This window comes from Emys orbicularis, chromosome 1, assembly GCF_028017835.1.
Source record: "Emys orbicularis isolate rEmyOrb1 chromosome 1, rEmyOrb1.hap1, whole genome shotgun sequence".
NCBI classification, from domain to species: Eukaryota; Metazoa; Chordata; order Testudines; family Emydidae; genus Emys; species Emys orbicularis.
The window spans coordinates 276,036,065-276,057,890 of record NC_088683.1 but is presented as its reverse complement, the minus strand read 5'-3'; positions in this window follow the sequence as shown (position 1 = coordinate 276,057,890).

Sequence of the window (21,826 nt, the reverse complement as noted above, 5' to 3'; positions counted from 1 at the left end):
GTCCAGATCATTTTGAATTATGACCCTGTCCTCCAAAGCAGTTGCAATCCCTCCCAGTTTGGTATCATCCGCAAACTTAATAAGCGTACTTTCTATGCCAATATCTAAGTCGTTAATGAAGATATTGAACAGAGCCGGTCCCAAAACAGACCCCTGCGGAACCCCACTCGTTATGCCTTTGCAGCAGGATTGGGAACCATTAATAACAACTCTCTGAGTACCGTTATCCAGCCAGTTATGCACCCACCTTATAGTAGCCCCATCTAAATTGTATTTGCCTAGTTTATCGATAAGAATATCATGTGAGACCGTATCAAATGCCTTACTAAAGTCTAGGTATACCACATCCACAGCTTCTCCCTTATCCACAAGACTCGTTATCCTATCGAAGAAAGCTATCAGATTGGTTTGACATGATTTGTTCTTTACAAATCCATGCTGGCTGTTCCCTATCACCTTACCACCTTCCAAGTGTTTGCAGATGATTTCCTTAATTACTTGCTCCATTATCTTCCCTGGCACAGAAGTTAAACTAACTGGTCTGTAGTTTCCTGGGTTGTTTTTATTTCCCTTTTTATAGATGGGCACTATATTTGCCCTTTTCCAGTCTTCTGGAATCTCTCCCGTCTCCCATGATTTTCCAAAGATAATAGCTAGAGGCTCAGATACCTCCTCTATTAGCTCCTTGAGTATTCTAGGATGCATTTCATCAGGCCCTGGTGACTTGCAGGCATCTAACTTTTCTAAGTGATTTTTAACTTGTTCTTTTTTTATTTTATCTGCTAAACCTACCCCCTTCCCATTAGCATTCACTATGTTAGGCATTCCTTCAGACTTCTCGGTGAAGACCGAAACAAAGAAGTCATTAAGCATCTCTGCCATTTCCAAGTTTCCTGTTACTGTTTCTCCCTCTTCACTAAGCAGTGGGCCTACCCTGTCTTTGGTCTTCCTCTTGCTTCTAATGTATTGATAAAAAGTCTTCTTGTTTCCTTTTATTCCCATAGCTAGTTTGAGTTCATTTTGTGCCTTTGCCTTTCTAATCTTGCCCCTGCATTCCTGTGTTGTTTGCCTATATTCATCCTTTGTAATCTGTCCTAGTTTCCATTTTTTATATGACTCCTTTTTATTTTTTAGATCATGCAAGATCTCGTGGTTAAGCCAAGGTGGGCTTTTGCCACATTTTCTATCTTTCCTAACCAGCGGAATAGCTTGCTTTTGGGCCCTTAATAGTGTCCCTTTGAAAAACTGCCAACTCTCCTCAGTTCTTTTTCCCCTCAGTCTTGATTCCCATGGGATCTTACCTATCAGCTCTCTGAGCTTACCAAAATCCGCCTTCCTGAAATCCATTGTCTCTATTTTGCTGTTCTCCCTTCTACCCTTCCTTAGAATTGCAAACTCTATGATTTCATGATCACTTTCACCCAAGCTGCCTTCTACTTTCAAATTCTCAACAAGTTCCTCCCTATTTGTTAAAATCAAGTCTTCCCCCCTAGTAGCTTTTTCAACCTTCTGAAATAAAAAGTTGTCTGCAATGCAGTCCAAGAATTTGTTGGATAGTCTGTGCCCCGCTGTGTTATTTTCCCAACATATATCTGGATAGTTGAAGTCCCCCATCACCACCAAATCTTGGGCTTTGGATGATTTTGTTAGTTGTTTAAAAAAAGCCTCATCCACCTCTTCCACCTGGTTAGGTGGCCTGTAGTAGACTCCTAGCATGACATCACCCTTGTTTTTTACCCCTTTTAGCCTAACCCAGAGACTCTCAACACTTCCATCTCCTATGTCCATCTCTACCTCAGTCCAAGTGTGTACATTTTTAATATATAAGGCAACACCTCCTCCCTTTTTCCCCTGTCTATCCTTCCTGAGCAAGCTGTACCCATCCACACCAACATTCCAATCATGTGTATTATCCCACCAAGTTTCAGTGATGCCAACAATGTCATAGTTGTATTTATTTATTAGCACTTCCAGTTCTTCCTGCTTATTACCCATACTTCTCGCATTTGTATATAGGCATCTAAGATACTGGTTTGATCTTTCCTCCCAGTTTTGTCCTGACCCTCCTTTCTCTCTGCCAATATAGCCCACACTCCCTCTCCTTTTCGACCCATCTCCCAGGTCTCCATGTTCCCCACTTACCTGCGGGCTCTGCTCGTCTGTCCCCGTCGAACCTAGTTTAAAGCCCTCCTCACTAGGTTAGCCAGTCTGTGTCCAAATAGGGTCTTTCCCCTCCTCGAAAGGTGAACGCCATCTCTGCCTAGCAGTCCTTCCTCAAATAGCATCCCGTGGTCTAGGAAGCCAAAGCCCTCCTGGCGACACCATCTTCGCAGCCAGGCATTCACCTCCAGGATGTATCTGTCTCTGCCCGGGCCCCTACCTTTGACAGGAAGAATCGAAGAGAATACCACCTGTGCTCCAAACTCCTTCACCCATACTCCCAGAGCCCTGTAGTCACTCTTGATCCGCTCAGTGTCACACCGCGCAGTATCATTTGTGCCCACATGGATGAGTAGCATGGGGTAGTAGTCAGAGGGCTGGATAATCCTCGACAATGCCTCCCTAACGTCTCGGATACGGGCTCCCGGCAGGCAGCATACCTCCCGAGATGAAATGTCAGGGCGACAGATGGGCGCCTCCGTCCCCCTCAGCAGAGAGTCTCCGACCACCACTACCCTACGTTTCCTATTCGCAGTGGTGGCAGCAGACCTCCCAGCCTTAGGGGTACGAGGCTTCTCCTCCTTTACTGTAGGGGGTGATGCCTTCTTTCCTGTATCAAGAAGAGCATAACGGTTACCTATTACCACAGCGGGAGGGTTCGGAGCAGGGGTGGAGCACTGCCTGCTGCCAGAAGAAACCAGCTGCCAGTGTCCACCCTGAGCCATCTCCTCCTCCACCAGTGGTGTGACAGCTACCTCAGCTGTCTCCACATGGACACTGTCCAGGAATTGCTCGTGGATTCGGATGCTTCTCAACCTAGCCACCTCCTCCTGTAGCTCTCCCACCTGCTGCCTGAGAGTTTCCACCAGCAGGCACCTTTCACAGTGGATGGTCCCCCCAGCCTGGATATCAGTAAGTGGAAATTGCAAGTTACAGTCTCTGCAAAACCACACCAGGATCTGGGTAGAAGCATCCATGCTCAGGCGCTCTGTCTGGCTACAGGCGCAGGTGGAGGAGACAGAAGCAGTGCTGGCACAGGTGTTGTGGGTCTTCCTAACCATCGTAAGCCTCCCTCTGTCAAACTCCTGTCTGCAGCCCCCTGTCCGCTGAAAGGGTTGTTTAAGCAAGAAGTTTAAAGTTTTAAGGGGAATAAAGGGAAAACAGATAGAACCGGCAAGGGACCCTCGCCCCCTTCCCAACTCCCTTGCGAAACTCCCTGTTAGCAGCCCCTGGTCGCAAAAGCTCCCTGGTCGCTTGTGCGCTGCTTTATAAAGCCCTGGCCTGTATGAATGCCCTGCCCACTGATTAAGGCTCAGCCAATTACCAGAGGCTTCTAGGTTTCAAACCTTCCTTTGAAGCTCACAGCTTCCAACTGCCAGCCACAGCACACGGTCCTTCAAACAACCAAACAAACAAACAGACTGACAAACACAAGCTCAGCACACAGCAAGTAACCCCCAAACACAAACAAACACACACTACAGACAGTCACTTACCCCAAAAGAGTGCTGTATTGCTCCTCCTTCACCTGGAGAACTCCCTTGCGAAACTCCCTGTTAGCAGCCCCTGGTCGCAAAAGTTGAGGCAACTTTAGTGTTGATTCATGACTCATGATTATTTCATGCATGGACTATTGCAGCATTATCCATGCATGCCTTCCTGTTTTCTCTATTACCTCTTTTGCACCTATTCAGACCTTGCTCACTTTGGGACTGACCCTGCAAGGTCTTGAGTTACTGAGATCAAAGGGAATCCAGGGTGCCTAGTCCTCTCCACCAAATTTTGATTAGTCCCCACCGTTTTAAAGGTATTCTCTGCATCTGTTTTGCCTCTGGAGTGTGATTGGCTTTGATTTCAAGTTTATATGGTAAACTTTATATAGCTTAAAAGAACATAAAACAAAACTAAGCAGTAAGGATTTTTAAAAGGAATAAGCAATCTTCACCAGAATGACTGTCCTCTTCTTGGTGAAAATTATAGCCTGTATCACTACTTATTCAGTCACTCCATGGTTCACTACTTTGCTGCATATGGTGGCAGCACAGTAAGGTAAAGTGTCACAATAAGAAGTTCTTTTGAGTGTAATTACTACATTTGACTGACTTTAAAAGCTATTGAACATCTTTTTTTAAACTTCTGTCTTTGTTTTACTGTTAGGGAAACAATCTGTTTGTGGTCAGACTTCTGCAGTGAGTGTAGTGGATAGGGCACCACACTAGGACTCAGGACATCTGGAGTCTATTCCCATCTCCGCCACTGGACTGCTGGATGACCTAGAGAGAGTCACTTCACCACTCTGTGCCTCAGTTTGCCCAACTGTAAAATAGTGATAGAAATCCTGACCTCTTTGGTAAAGGACTTTGAGATCTACTGATGAGCTACCAGATAAGAGCTCGATATCATCATTATGAAAAGTGACTTTTCCGGGGAGTTAAAAAGCACTAAATAGTTTAAAAGTAACACTGAATATGGGTAAACATAAAAGCTGAATATCAGAATCACTAAGCATAATACCACTGAAAACTATAGCTTAAACTTTCTATAACATAAATGAGTTATTCAGTTTCACCTGAGCTGGTAAACTGTCAAGACTTTCACACAAAATACTTGAGTCATGTCTAACTTGAGCTCTGGGTCTAACAGATATCAGTCATTATTATCTCTCCCGTCATATGAATTACATTACATGGTTCAGTATTCTTCCGAGCAGCTACTGCCCTATTTGGTTATCAATCAAAAAAGACCTTTCTGTTCCATGTGCTGAACTGCCTGCTATCCCTTACTGTAGATTAATTGGCCAAACATACAAACTAGCAAAAAAATGGTGTTTAATCCCTTTTGGGCTACTTTCCAAAAACTACCATACTCTCTATACCAGGGGTCGGCAACGTTCGGCACGCGGCTCGCCAGGGTAAGCACCCTAGCGGGCAAGGCCAGTTTATTTACCTGCTGACGCGGCAGGTTCAGCCAATCGCGGCCCCCACTCGCCGCGGTTCACCGTCCCAGTCCAATGGGGGTGGCGGGAAGCGGCGTGGGCCGAGGGATGTGCTGGCCGCGGCTACTAATTGCTTAGATTTCCACATTGGAGTAACATGGCCATCCATATTAGCTATATACTGCCTATAGTTTGCATATGAAACATGATTACAGCTGGCCAAAAAAGTTTCAAAAATTCAAAATGTTACTAATAATTCTCAGTGTTTTTGATTGGTTTCAGAAAAAAGCCCCTCCCCCGCACAAGTTAAGTTAAAATAAATGAACTAAACCCTAGATAGAACTCTCCTCTTCCCAACAGTTTAAACCATTATAGAATATATGAAAATCCGCTCTTTGCCTTTTAGATATGGTTCCCAATTTCAATACCAAATGTCACTGTGTTGAAAACTGCTATCATTAGCTCAATAAATAATTGTAGTTTAGTAAACCATGGATACATAGACAAAAATAAGATCAAGAATATAAAGTTTCCCAATCACAAATAAGCTAGAATAGAATATGGCAAAATGTCAAGACTGTCTTTTCATTATTCACTGTGTTCATACGAAAACAATAAACATGGGTCTATGTTTATACCAAAACAATAAACATGAATAAATGTTTTCTGTCCACCAAGATGCCATTCAGCTGTATTAGGCTCTGAAAATATGGTGGGGGACCTCAGCCTTTGTTGGCATCTCTGTTGCATATATTTTCATCCTGTGACAATACTAAATCTCTGGTATGAAATCTGTAACTTTATTTCTCAAGTGCTCTGCTCCCTATTGCATTGTTGGTCAAACTCTAGGCCTAGATGAAGACAGCCCTGTTCCAGAATATTTTAGAAAACCAGATTTATCAGAGAAGATACTCTTTAAAGTAACTTTCCTCCTACAGTAGATAGACCCGTACACTTCCTCATTAATCAAAGGGAAAGAGGAGATATACTTATCATTCTTCATAAAGAGGAAACAGTTTTTAAAGAGGATTTATTAGCTTTGTACAGGGGTAATAAATCCAACCACCTGATTGCTAACACATCTGTTCCAAGATATCTATATCTTATCAACATTCCTTTTTTCTGTCCTATGTGTTTTTCTCTCTTACGCACCTCTGCTCTCCACTTAAGTTAGAGTGACCAGATGTCCCAATTTTATAAGGACAATCCTGATATTTGGGGCTTTTTCTTATATAGTTGCCAATTACCCCCCACCTCCGTCCTGATTTTTCACACTTGCTATTTGGTCACCCTAACTTAAGTAACACAATAACAAGCTCAGAGGGGCCTTATGTTGCTCCAGCTGGAATCAAAGGGAGAACTCCCATTTATTTCATAGCTTGTACAGAACATTGCTAGGTATACTATAAATAATAATCTTTTAAAAACTGATCACAGAGTAATTTCTGCCTTTAGTGTTCGGAGCCAAAGTTGCCTTCATCAGAAATATTTGCAAAATTATTACATAGTTGACGACCTCTCATATCTTCCAGCAAGTGGGATTTACTTTTATATATTGGCCTGCAACCTCTGTTTTAGTTTTAGCTTGTCTCCATCTCAGGATAGTCTAGGAAGCCATAATGTTCAATACTACTTGTTATGCTTGTTCAATATGCTTCAATACTACCTGTTATGACCCATCACTGATAAAAAAATAATGCTTTATATTTCTGTGACATTTACTTACATTTACAAACATGAATTAAGCCTCACAACATGCCTGTGACGCAGCAAATCGGGGACAGGGATTGCTTCACCCATTTCTGAAATGCAGCAGTTGTTTAATAGTGCTCAGCTATACTAACCAACAGTCTAGGACAGGAATAAAGAAGATCTTATTCAGCTGAAACTTAAGGGGGAGCCATAGCTAGCCACATGCTTTCTTTCAGTCCCAAGAAACTTGCACAAATACAGACAGATATCATCTTCCTTTCCAAATGCAAACGGATGGACATCATACCAAATGGACTGAAGGTGAAAAATCCATTGCTATCTACATACTGTACAGACCAGAGTGAGAGATTATGCCATACATTATTAAAGAAACTGAGGAACCACCTGATCAGCATCCTATACAGCAAACAGAAAAACATCAAGGAAGAGCTCTCCAACCTGGAGACTTTCATAAATAACCAACCCTCCACACAAATGGACTTTACTAAAATAAGACAGGAGATCTACATTACACACTTCACCTCTCTACAAAGGAAAAAGGACCGTAAGCTGTCTAAAATCCTACCTGCCACATGGGGCCACAACACGGGTACCCCTAACTCACCCAGCAATATCGTCAATTTATCCAGCTACACACTCAACCCAGCAGAAGAGTCTGTCCTATCTTGGGGACTCTCCTTTTGCCCCAGCACCCCCACGAACATGATACAGTTCTGTGGTGATCTGGAAGCCTACTTTCGCCGCCTCCGACTCAAAGAATACTTTCAAGATAACACTGAACACCGCACTGATACACAGATACCCTCCCACCAACAACACAGGAAGAAGAACTCCACATGGACTCCTCCTGAGGGTCGAAATGACAGTCTGGACCTATACATAGAATGCTTCCACCGACGTGCACAGGCAGAAATTGTGGAAAAACAACATTGCTTGCCTCATAACCTAAATGGTGCAGAACGCAATGCCATCCACAGCCTCAGAAACCACCCTGACATTATCATCAAAGAGGCTAATAAAGGAGGTGCTGTTGTCATCATGAACAGGTCTGACTACCAGAAGGAGGCTGCCAGACAACTCTCCAATACCAAATTCTACAGGCCACTTTCCTCAGATCCCACTGAGGAATACACTAAGAAACTGCACCATCTATTCAGGACACTCCCTACACTAACACAGGAACAAATCAACATACCCTTAGAGCTCCGACTGGGGTTATTCTATCTACTACCCAAGATCCACAAACCTGGAAATCCTGGACGCCCCATCATCTCGGGCATTGGCACTCTCACTGAAGGACTGTCTGGATATGTGGACTCCCTACTCAGACCCTACGCCACCAGCACTCCCAGCTATCTCCGTGACACCACTGATTTCCTGAGAAAACTACAATACATTGGTGACCTCCCAGAAAACACCATCCTAGCCACCATGGATGTAGAGGCTCTCTACACAAACATCCCACACACAGGTGGAATACAAGCTGTCAGGAACAGTATCCCTGATGATGACACAGCACAACTTGTTGCTGAGCTCTGTGACTTTGTCCTCACGCACAATTATTTCAAATTTGGTGACAATATATACCTCCAGACCAGTGGCACCGCCATGGGCACCCGCATGGCCCCACAATATGCCAATATTTTTATGGCTGACCTGGAACAACGCTTCCTCAGCTCTCGTCCACTCACGCCCCTTCTCTACCTACGCTACATTGATGACATCTTCATCATCTGGACCCATGGGAAGGAGACCCTGTAAGAATTCCACCATGATTTCAACAGCTTCCACCCCACCATCAACCTCAGCCTGGACCAATCTACACGGGAGGTCCACTTCCTAGACACCACAGTACAAATAAGCGATGGCCACGTTAACACCACCCTATACCGAAAACCCACCGACCGCTACGCCTACCTTCATGCCTCCAGCTTCCACCCCAGACACACCACACGATCCATCGTCTACAGCCAAGCGCTGAGGTACAACCGCATCTGCTCCAACCCCTCAGACAGAGACCAACACCTACAAGATCTTCACCAAGCATTCTCAAAACTACGATACCCACACAAGGAAATAAAGAAACAAATCAACAGAGCCAGATGTGTACCCAGAAGCCTTCTGCTACAAGACAGGCCCAAAAAAGAAACCAACAGAACTCCACTGGCCATCTCCTACAGTCCTCAGCTTAAACCTCTCCAATGCATCATCAGTGATCTACAACCCATCCTGGACAATGATCCCTCACTTTCACAGACCTTGGGAGGCAGGCCAGTCCTCGCCCACAGACAACCCGCCAACCTTAAGCATATTCTCACCAGCAACCACGCACCACACCATAACAACTCTAACTCAGGAACCAACCCATGCAACAAACCTCGATGCCAACTCTGCCCACATATCTACACCAGCAACACCATCACAGGACCTAACCAGATCAGCTACAACATCACCGGCTCATTCACCTGCACGTCCACCAATGTTATATATGCCATCATGTGCCAGCAATGCCCCTCTGCTATGTACATTGGCCAAACTGGACAGTCACTACGCAAGAGGATAAATGGACACAAGTCAGATATCAGGAACGGCAATATACAAAAACCTGTAGGAGAACACTTCAACCTCCCTGACCACACAATAGCAGATGTAAAGGTAGCCATCTTACAGCAAAAAAACTTCAGGACCAGACTCCAAAGAGAAACTGCTGAGCTCCAGTTCATTTGCAATTTTGTCACCATCAGATCAGGATTAAACAAAGACTGTGAATGGCTATCCAACTACAGAAGCAGTTTCTCCTCCCTTGGTGTTCACACCTCAACTGCTAGCAGAGCACCTCACCCTCCCTGATTGAACTAACCTCGTTATCTCCATACTGATTTATACCTGCCTCTGGAAATTTCCATTACTTGTGTCTGATGAAGTGGGCATTCACCCACGAAAGCTTATGCTCCAATACTTCTGTTAGTCTTAAAGGTGCCACAGGACCCTCTGTTGCTTCTTTCAGTCCCATGCATTTTCAGATCCAAGATGCCTCTGTTCATATAACTGAAGGGTTAGCACTTGATCCTTCATCCTTTTCTAAAGGAATGGCAGATAATGTATAGTTAGAAATGCTTATAACATAGTTTGTTTGTTCGTTCGTTTTTTAATTTTTTTTTTACTTTTTGTGAGAGCAGTTTAGCTCCTCACCAATCCATGTCACCTTTAGCTTCATGTCTTCCCACGTAGCTATTTATAATTCACTATGTCTCTCTCCTCATTTAGAATCATCAAGATGAAAATAATTTGAAATGTAGCCGACAAGCCTGTGACTGAATTGAACCAATAGTGTCATGAATCATGATATATTCTGGCATCCAGTTGGGGCCCATATAAGTTTTTATGTCCTGTTGAAATCCATAGCTCTTTGAAACATGTGTCCAGATCTGATTTATCGACTCTCTAGTATGTCCCAAGGTACACATTGAGAGCATGCTACAAACCTCCTTGACCTTTCAACATCTGGACTTATTACTTTGGAAAGGCAGCCATTTATTAAATTAAATTACAGTGCTTCTTAATTTATTTCTGTTAGAACTGGTAGTTTGGTGCTGAGGCAAAAGCCAGGGCTTGTCTTGAACTATTGAATGTTTATAAGAACAAGTTAAAAAGGGATGATGAGCATGCAAGGAGTACAGGGGAATCCATTCGCCATGAAAGCACTTCTGTATGACCACCATGTTATGTGTGCCTAGTAACAGGAATAAGGCCAAAAAGAGGAGTGTATATGTGGATGAGGAAGATTCTACTGAACTATCTTTCACATCCCCATGCCCTACCTGCAGCCTGACACTTCTTAACTTGTGATACAGAGAATAAGGAAGTGAATGCACAAGGAGCTTGAGTCAGTGTGAAGGACTACACATAGTCATTTCACCCGTACTATTATTAATATATATTACAGTAGCCTCCAGTGAGGGGCACGAGCAAGTACAGTGTAGTGTGTAATATATAGACCCTGGCATTCTTCAGTAGACACCATTAGGTCGACTGAAGAATTCTTTCATCAGCCTAGTTACCGCCTCTCAGAGATGTGTGATTTACTAGAGTGACAGAAGAACCTCTTTGCTTGCTGAAGGCAGCATCTACATGTCAGTGACACAGTTGCAGCAGTGCAGCTGCACCATTGTAGCATTTCTAGTGTAAACATGCCCTCAGTATCTTGTACTGAGACAACAAGCCCACAGGCTTTCATTGTTTTCTTTCTTTCTCTTCCACTACGTGTGTATATTACTTAGGTAGTTGTCCATATATTGACCAGACATTTGTGGGGAATAAGGGAGTTGAAAGTACTCCCACTTAAACTTGTACTTTCACTTATAAATACATCAGTAAAATTCCCACAACATTTCTGTAATGGTACACTTGGCACTTATACTTAAGTCCTTTCTGTCAGTATTTCTGTCAGTACTTACTGCAACACCGGGCCTAGGAAATTGAGAGGAGGTGCACCCTGAAGCTGCAGGAGGAGCAGAGGGAAGCTAAGGGGCCAGATGTGTGTGTGGAGGTGTGACACTGGCAGATCAGGTGCCAGCTCATGCCAAACCTCTAGGCCTCATTGAACACTGACAAATGCATAGTTGGAAACCAGTCTTCTCCCCCACTAATATTGTTGTGATTTTTGGTGTAAGGGGACATCTATCATAAAGGCAGGCTTGCCTGGATGGCCTGGTAGCCTAAGGTGCCCAAGGAGCCTGTCTGTGACTGCATGTTAAGGCTATTATGCTTGAGGAGCTCACTGATTTTTGGCAGTTTGCCCTGAGTTTGGCACCCACTTTTGTGAGCCCCTCCAGACAGCCTGACAGGGCAAAGTTTTTTTGCGGGGGGGAGTGGAGGGGGGGGTGGAGGAGCATCTGAAATAGCCAGCCCTGGGTCTGTTGGAGGGCCACTTAACTAATTAGAATTGTGGGGTTTGGCAAGAAGCTGGAAACTCCACACCATCAGGCTGCTTTTAACACAACCTTTGTTAGTTGATCTTAGTTTGACTTCCCCTGAAAGCTCATGCATTGGAACCCAAAATCAATTTATAACCTTGGGAAAGTTGGCCACACTTTAACTCTCATCCACATGAGGAATGGGGATGAAGGGGGTCAAAACTTGAAAGATATATCAGAAAACATCATTTTAAAAAAATCTCATATTTGTGTGGCCTAACTCACAATTATTGAACTTTTGAGGTTGGCAATACCAACCCTGTGTGGTAGAGCAGAGCTTTAGGAAGGTTTCCTGAGTAGTAATGTGCAGAAGATCTTGGAAGTGGGGGAGAGGGAGGAGCAAGGTGCTAGGCAGCAGAGGGTCTCTTGGAGTGCATGGGAAGTCAATATCTAAGGTCTTCATATTGCCTGATTGAAATACTTTGCTGATCACTAAGAAGTGGAGTCGCCTCTAAGAGCTTGTCCACACCATGCAGTAATGCGCATCAGTAAAGTGAAAATTCTAATGAACACCAATGTATTGCACGCTAACTGGCCTGTGTAGATCCTGCTGGTGTGCATTAAAAGTTCTTAGTGTGCATTAATGGAGTACTGAACATTAATGCACATTAGAGAAATTTTAATGCATGCCAGCAGGATCTACATGGTTCAGGTAATTCACAAATGCATTTGTACATATTGCCACACCATGTAGACAGGCTGCTAGAGTAATTAAAAGTATATTAAGGAATATGTGGATTATTTCCCTAAAAGGGAAAATAAGCCCAATTTTGTTAGAATTTTAGATCTTTGACAATTAGTATCTTTTCAAGTGATTTGTCTGTGCCCATAGCCATAGGATCAGGCAGCCTAGTCTGAACGAAATTGTGGCACTTAGCCACTGGCCCATTTTTATGGTGTGGAGGGCTCCCATGCTGTGGCTACCTGCAGTGCCAGCTATTGTAGAATGCCTTGAGATTAAAGCCCCATCTCAACTATTCCATATTAATTCCAATGCTCAGGGCTGCACTGAGGGGCAGTTTCCATTTGCACTGGGCCTTTGGAGGATACAAAGAGTGAGAGGTTCTTTGAGCAATTAATCATAAATCAAATTGGCCACAACATTTCTATATTGTCCCATAAATAGCCCTCCCCAATGATTATCCATAGCCAAGCAAATGTTTTTGAAAGCACCGTGCTCTGAAGGTCAGTAAGTGTGAGCTCTGGAGGGCCAGCAAAGGGTGTTAGCTCAATAGCTGAGGACCCTCTGCTGAATGTTCCCTGACATTAGGCAGCAAGAATTTAAAACTAGCAATTTTTGGCAAGAGTGTACAGCTGATCTCTACCACTGCAGTATCATTCTAAAATGTACAACTCTGAGCATCACCACACCTAACTTTTAGGTGCTGAGAAAATTACTGGGACTCACAAAGCCTGAGTATGCCACCTAGGCTACATATACAAGGAATGGAGAGAGAAGAACCTCAAAATTGGATTCAGAAAAGCCAGCACACTAGGTAGCTCCTCGCCTAAACTGGCCAATGGGAGATGCCAAGCCAAGAGGCAACTGAACAGGGGTTTTGTGAATCCCAGTGAGGCCTGATTCTGGGATTTTGGTGCCTAAAGTGGCAGTTAGGCACCTAGGTCCTTTTGGGAAGCTAGCCCCACATTTCTAAGATTCAAATAAGAGTGGGAAAATAAAATACATGCTTGCCTGCAAGTTGTCATACATTCAGTTACCTGAAGATATTCTTAGGTATATAAAGGTATCCCAAATGGACACAGTTTCTAGTAAATGGAGGATATATGCTCATAATTAGTAAGATGTGACAGCAACTAAAACAGAAATATATGGACATTGATTCTTCATTGCATTCCCCTTTGTGTAGTCATTGGCATAGTTGGAAAATAGGTTTAAAATGCTACCATTCTGAACTGAATTTCAATGGCTATGTCCTCACTGACAAAAAAAGTTTGTAGGGGTGATTGTTTTTGTTTTAAAACACGTTAGTTATCTTATTGTCAAATCCTAATGGAGACAAGGGGCAGGTGGATTTTATTGTAAAGTAAATAGATGAGGTCAACACTATTTCCCACTCCCCCCCCATGGTTGTGCTCACCTAGCTACATCACAGTAAAAACCTACAGTGGCTTGTCTCTCCTAGAATTCTATTGAGAACTAGCTAGTGAGCATTAGTTATCTCACTGTAAAAAAAGCACACAATGTGCAGTGAAGACAAAGCCACCATGTTATTTGGAAGGCTTGCCCTTTTTTTCTGAAGTCATTCTTCATGCTAGATTTCAACTTGCAGATTTCTGGAGCAGATGGCAAGTTATAACACTCAATTTTGCCCTTGCATAGTAATTTCACTCTATATGACTTCATGCACAAGTGCTGGTTGTTTGTAAACATAACAATTACAGAACTGGGTATCTTTTGCATGCTAAAATATTATTGTGAATTGTGTTATGACAATTACATTATACCAAATTATTTGGTAGAGGAGAATGGAGCATATTCCTAGTATAAATATTGAACTAGAATAAAAAGATTTGTTCCACAATAGAATATAATAGAGTAGAGCTTTAAGAGGCATTTTATGCTTTCAGAAACATTATACTGCACAATTCTTCAAGGTTTTGCTTTCTAAAGCTTCAGTAAAACTAAACTAAATTTGTAGTTGTTATTCTATGTCACTGAAATTAAGGTTTATTCTAGAGTGAATACATTTCCTGTAACAGATGTTAAGTTATTTTCAACATATTTCCATTCATATATTTAATAGGATGGAACATTTTGGAATTAATTTGATAATGTTTTGAAATATGCATTAATATTTTGTTTCTATTCTATAAATGCTAAAGAAAATTATTTTATTTATTAGCATAGGTAATTGACAATTAATTCTTTTCCAAATCTTAATATGACTTATTATTATTATCAGATGTGGAGCTTGCCAAGCCAATTTACTGCAGCTTCATCAGTGAAGTGCACAGCCCTCCTACCACCATCAAATCTGGTCAGAGGGCAGTTGTCAGTGATGGGTGACATTATCTGTCTTTGGCCAAAATATGTGGAATCCTCTCATTGGCCCCAGTCTGGAGGCTGGCTGCACATTTACCCTGGACCATTCAACATCAGGTCAGAAGGGCCCATGAGCGGCAACGCACATCAAAGATGCATATATTCATGGTCGGGCCAGTTATAAGAAACTGGCTTCTGGTGCAGACCATGCTTCAGGTCACATCGATGTCACAGGGAAATCTGGATGGGGCAAGTGGACCTACAACAGATGCCTCCATGAGAAGCGCACTCTTGGGTTATTGAAGATGTCTGTGTATAGTAGTAGGCTCTGGTTTGCCCTGATCTTCACAACCATTCTGGCTGTAGCATCCTCACAATAGGTGTGAGAAGGAATGATGTTGCTTAATATGGGGAGCCGTAGTAATGGTGCCTGTCAAATCATCCCAGTTACAATGTGCATGGTTGAATATAGTTGTGTGTCAACCCACTTGATATGAGATGAATGGAACCAGACCGGAACACAATGTCCTGCTACAGAGTAACTGAACAGATTAGCACATTCCGCATCAAGGCATGGTGTGTAGACTGGACAGTGGTTGAGCAGTATGGATGCACAGGTGGCTTTGAAGGTGGCTTCTTGGAATTGACTGAAAGCTTCATCAACCGGGATGATGCGTGGAGGCATGGATATGACACTTTTTTTTCTAGAGCATTTGGGTATTTCTTCCAGTCTGCCTTCCTGAAGTTCCATTTTCCTTTGTTAAAGGTTCTAATGATAGAGAGTTGTAGGCCAATGTGGATAACAGAAGGTTTGTGGTGGCTGGGTGGGAAGTCTTCAAAGACCAGAAATGATGCAGAATGGGAGTGACCATCCATGGAGGACAGCCAGCATAAATCAGCAGACTATTCATGACACCATCTGGCTGAGGGGAAGGAAAGCGCCTCTCTGCATGTGGCTGAAGGCATGTTAGATGCCTACTCCACCAGTTGTCTCCATTAGAGTCTGATGTCATGTATCCCCAGTCAGGAGGCTGGCTGTTGAAGTCACCTTTGTATACAGCTGGGTGAGCTAGTCTCAGCACAACTTGCTGGTCCCAATTAACATTTGGTGGCTTGTAAACATTTGTGATCTGGAAATCTCCAACCTGAATCACATCGCAGATACTAGTAGATGTAAGCAGAGCAGCATCTGAGATGTTTGGATTGATGTAGGTGGCAGGGCCATTTTTGGTGTGTGGAATGTGGCCCTGTAGATTGAAACTGGCTATCCTGAAGCACCTTGTTTCCACAGAGGCAATGTGCAGGCAGATGATGTCAATGTCATGATGATAGGACAAATCACTGATAATTTTGCGTTTTGCTGCCAACAGTCCCTTAATGCTGAGCTGCAGTATTCTCAGGGCTAGCCAGCTGGCTCAAATATCAGAGGGTGGAATTGCATCAGGAATGACAGTGGGCAAGTGGCCAAAATTCAGCCCAAGAAAGGACTTTGAATGCGGTCCACTGGTTGGATCATCAGTTTCCTCACTGTAAACCGGGTACTCATGGGGTGCGCGATGAGAATGCTGATCTATTGATCCCAATACAACTCATCCAGGGTTTAACACCCTCCATCTGCAAAAAGGCTGAGCTTTTGGTCTCTCTGGGTGTGGCAGGAGGAGCAGATGAGGAAATGATCCTTTACAGCAGGATGTGGGGACCAGTGAATCCTTGTAAATGCTGATTGGTGTTTCTTTCCCTGGCCCAGCCTCAGCTCACAGGTCCAGCACTGAAACCAGCCAACAGAAACCTCCTTGCTACCTTGGCAGCTCCTGTGCAAGTCTTAAGTGATATGGTGGATCATGTGTCAGCTCTAAACATTCAAGTGAATGTCACTCAACTGGATTAGAAGTACCTGGAAGTGATTCCAGCTCAGAAGTTGAATGAAAAGGAAGAAAAGATAACAAGCACATATATCTATTTCATGCTGCTGGTGATGAATCAAACTAAGACTGCTGAACTTGCAGGGTGGGATTCACAAAAAGACTTAGGTACCTTACTGCCACTTTAGGCACCTAAGTGCAATACTTATAGATTCCAGCCCAGAAGAGACTACTATGATCATCTAGTCTGACCTCCTGTATAACACAAGCTATAGAATTTCCCCAAAATAATGTTTGTTTGATTTAGGTGCTGATGGCACTTACAAAACCCCTGGTCAGCTGCCACCTAATCCTGAAGATGACTAAAGTCCCCAGGAACCTAAATTTCCACTGTTAGAGTCCCTAAGACACCTGAAGGTCAGCGCCTGGGCATGCACACAATTGGCTCAGTTCTGACACTGCCCACCAGCTCAGCACCTCACTCATGCTTAAGCTACATCTATCTTGCCTTTGGTGACCGATCCAGTAGGCATGCACTGATCATACCTAAATTCATACAAAATGGCTGAAGGATGAGGAGGTGATGGTATTCTCCCTCTCCCCTGTTCATAAATTTTAGCCAAGTGGTTAGGGAACTCATCCAGGATGTGGGAGAGCCACGTACAATTTCCTTCTCTGCCTGATGTGGAGATGGAATTTTAACTTGGATCTTCCACCTCCCGGGAGAGTGCATTAACCGCTGGTGAAGGACCCTCTCAGTCTTTCCTGTTGAAGCTGTTCCATGGTGTATAAATAATTTAATATTCACTGGAGCAGAAGTAGTAGAACATGACTCTCCCAGGTGAAAGCCCTAACCACTGGGCTATAGAGTATGTTTCAATCCACCAGTTTAAGTCATTGTTTCAATAGACAGTACCTTTATTTAAAATAGAAGAATACCCTGGCGGGCCATGGGCCAAAGGTTGCCGATCCCTGCCTTAGTTCCTACACCAAAGACAATACCTGTAGCCAATCCTGTAAAAAACTATGTAAAAGTTCATTAACTAGGAAAAAGTAATTAGAGAGTTATTTAAAGGTTAAAGCAAGCCAACATATATACAAAAAAGAGTTACCATCTATGATTCCTAAAGGTGACAGAGGTTAAGTAATTTGTCTGTTCAAAATGTCTATCAGGATGGACCCAGGTTGACCGGGGGAGTAGAGCGGAGGTCTCTGCTTTAGGTTAGTATCTCAGGCCTTGTGAGAATTGAAACAGCAAAAAGATTAAACATTTTCTTGTGACCCTGTTTTATCTTTTACATTTATCTTCCCAGTCCATGAGATGAGCTCCCTTGTAGCATTTTCAAGGGGTGATAGGGTCATTCACCAATTCTTTGAGTCACAATGTTCCTTAATGACCTGTTTAATCTTGATAGGCCTCCTGACTGGTAGGGAGAGGGGGATAGAGTGTAGGATGATTCCGAAGTACAGAGTAAATCATTTCAAAGTTATAAATCAAATCTTACATACTGTATTTGCTTATAGCAGGGGTCGGCAACCTCTGGCACGCGGCTCGCCAGGGTAAGCACCCTGGTGGGCTGGGCCAGTTTGTTTACCTGCCGTGTCCGTCAGTTCAGCCAATCGCGGCTCCCACTGGCCACGGTTTGCCGCTCCAGGCCAATGGGAGCTGCTGGAAGCCGCGGCCAGCACATCCCTCAGTCCACGCCGCTTCCCGCAGCCCCCATTAGCCTGGAGCAGTGAACCGCGGCCAGTGAGAGCCGCGATCTGCCGAACCTGCCGATGCGGCAGGTAAACAAACCAGCCTGGCCCGCCAGGGTGCTTACCCTGGCGAGCCGCGTGCCAGAGGTTGCCGACCCCTGGTTTATAGCATGGAATACAGACATTACAAGCGAAATTAATGCATGCAGCAATTTACAAACATTTCATAGAGTCTAAACACTAAATACTTTCTTATAAGACTAACACAGTGGAACCTCATAGTTATGGACATCTCAGGAATGGAGGTTGTTTGTAACTCTGAAATGTTCGTAACTCTGAACAAGAGGATATGGACTTCAGCCAAAGGGGAGGAGTGTTGGGGCTGCAGCCACACAGTGCGGGGGGGGGGGGGGGTTAGGGCTCCGAGCAGATGGGCTCAGGGCTTCTGCCCTGCGGGAGCACCAGCACTGAGGGCTTTAGATCCAGAGGGAGTGCTGGAGCGCAGGGCTTCAGCCCTGCTCCTCAATCCCGGTTTCAGCCCCGCGGCGGGGCACTTTTTTTCTTTTTTCTCCACTGCTGTCTGACTGATTACTTCGGATTCCACATTGTGTCCAGTTGACTGGTCAGTTTGTAACTCTGGTGTTTGTATCTTTGAGGTTCTACTGAATCTATTTTGAACAAAACTAACATATAGGTGAGCCAGTTTGGTTTCTGGCTATGAGTCTGTCAGTTCTTAGCTAACATCTATGACCTTGGATAGCGTGTCACTTGGTTTACCAGCATCACACCCACTACTTATTTATGCAAAATTATTTTCATTTTCTCATTGGAGACAGATTTAAAAGAGTTCAGTAGGTCAGATATTTTTGAATCCTCATCATTTTCTTCCCTCTGTTCATTTATTAACAGTCCTATCTCCCTTATCTTATTTATAAAACTCTCCTTATTCCATTTGGTTAGTATTAATTCACTCTTCTTTTTTGCTTTCCTTCTCTTTTACCTGAAACCCTTGAGTAACTAGCTCTATTCTGATTTGGTTGCCTCCCCTTTTCCATTTATATTATTGTTTTCTGTATTTCAGATCTTTGAGCAGTACCTACTGAAGCCACATTGACTATTTCTGGTTTGATCTAAGTTTAAAGGCTATATGTGTTTACAATCATAACACCATATGCTGCCATCTCTTTAAAAAAAATCAGAAAATACTAAATACATGTGTAACAGTTGGTGGGATATTATTATGTTTTCATCTATAATCTCATTCATGGACTGGCATAGACAACCTGCAGTCTTTATCAGAAGCACATTAAACATCTGGAAGACATTCAAATGCAAAACTTGTGCAATATTTCTTTAAAAATTCAGAAAGCTCTGCCAAAAAATTGAGAATTGCCTCTGAAACTTTTGGATAGCAACTAGAGTTACTTCTTTTTTTGTTGAAAACTGCTATATTCTATGAGACAGGCAAGATTTCATATAAATGGGACAATATGCAGTTACTTTAACTAAAATAACAATTTTATACTGAACCTTTTCAAAAGCTAAAGTCTTTTCCTTCTACAGTTACTAGAGAGCTAATATGTTCAGGTCGGGGGAGCAGGAAATCACATTCTATTCACTAGCTTTACATTTTACCAGTTTGTAAACCAGAAAAGTAAGCAACAGCAATTTATATAATAGTGATTTTTCCATTATGATTTGTACCTTGTAAATTGTATCATATCTGCAGTATCTGTTAGAATTTCAATGAAAAACCTGAGCTGTATTACAATCGGTATCACATTTCATGAACCCTCCGGATTAGTGAAGTCTTTATCTGTAGGCAATTCTACTGCTCAACGTCTCCACCTCTGTTTGAAAAACTTTATAATATTAATTTGGTTTTGGTTTGAATAAACATCCAAGAATGTACATTTGTACATGAACAATCCCAAACCTTGAGTTAGCAACACTGGGTCAGAAATCCTCCAAAACCAACCTCTTATGGTAACTTTTAGTATTTCTGAGGCCTGATTCACCATTGTGTCACTTCAATTTTAGTGGGGTGAACTCAGTTGATTTCAGTGGCATTGCACCTGCATAAAAGTGGAATCACAGAGTCATGAATCAGGCCCCAGAATCCTATCCTGGTTCCAACCGGAAATTAAATTAAAAAAAAAAAAAAAAAAGAACAACAAGGATTACCTTAAAGTCTTGAAAAACAGGTTTCATTACCTTAAAGGCTTTATTCAAGTATGGTTCTACATGTGCAAATTTCTTATTTTTACAGTTTTTGTTCATTCCTAGTTTCCATTATATCCAAACAAATTAATCATGATCCTTTAAAAACAATCCTCCTCCAAACCACTTTTCCCTAGTATAAATCATTTTTCTTTCTTCACAAAAAGCACAACTTGATGCTTTGTTTGGCCATGTATAGCATTGTTAGAAACTAAAGCTGTGAGAAAATCTTAGGCATTTAACAGGGAAAAAATAAATGGTATTCTTAAAGAGTATCTTTCACATTTTTTTCCACGAGAGGGTGAAAAATATTTTATTCTTTATGTGTAGTTCTGCTTGCCTTCAGGATTTTAAAAAGAAAGATTTTTCATCTCACTGGGATGAGATATTGAATTTCAAAGGGAATATATCCCCTTACTCTGACACGTTCTTGTGCGCTGAATTGAGCCCACATGGAACATGCCTCCCTGAATTAAAATAACTGACACCCAAAGAAGTCAATAGGAGTTTAGCTCACTACCTCAGTAAGGAGATCTGGATTTGCCCCACAGTCAGGGAGTTTAGGCAGTCATTTCAGAAGAAAACCTCTTTCAAGACAGACTTAAATAAATCACTGTACAGTAAAATTAAATGACCAAGATTTTTCTTTTTAAACAAAGTTCCTAAAGTTAAGCTCCTGATTAAATCACCTGATTTTTTTTCAACAGTGCTGAGCACTTGGCAGCTGCCACTGCAGGTGGACTTACAATTCTAAGGTTAGGTGCCTGTTTCTTTTTTTTAAAGCTTGTCCTGAACCTTTCTTACTAGTTTTGTTTTATCTGTCATTTCTAACTGATAGAAAAAATAAATGGGGTTTTCATTTGGGATTTGCTTTGGTGGGCCTTGATTTACCATGTACCTTTCAGCTTGAGCTGTATCAGTTACACTGTGGAAAATGACATTATGAGAAAACTGCCAAAAGTTTGGTCAACTAATTGTCCCTGAATACTTTATTAAACTTGCCTAAAACTTTTAATTGACCTTAATATTATCAGTTTTTAATTAACTCACTTATCTTGATTAACAAGGCTTTTTAATTTGATTGTATATAAGTAATGAAATAATTCCCATGAATAATCAACCAAGGTACTGCATAATTTTTTTCTTCAATAGAACTTCAAGTTAACTGTCTAAATATGCCTTTAGTGTACAATAATATATTTAATAAAGATTTAATAATAATAATAAAGTTGATCACAGCTGAATCCTGACTCAGGGC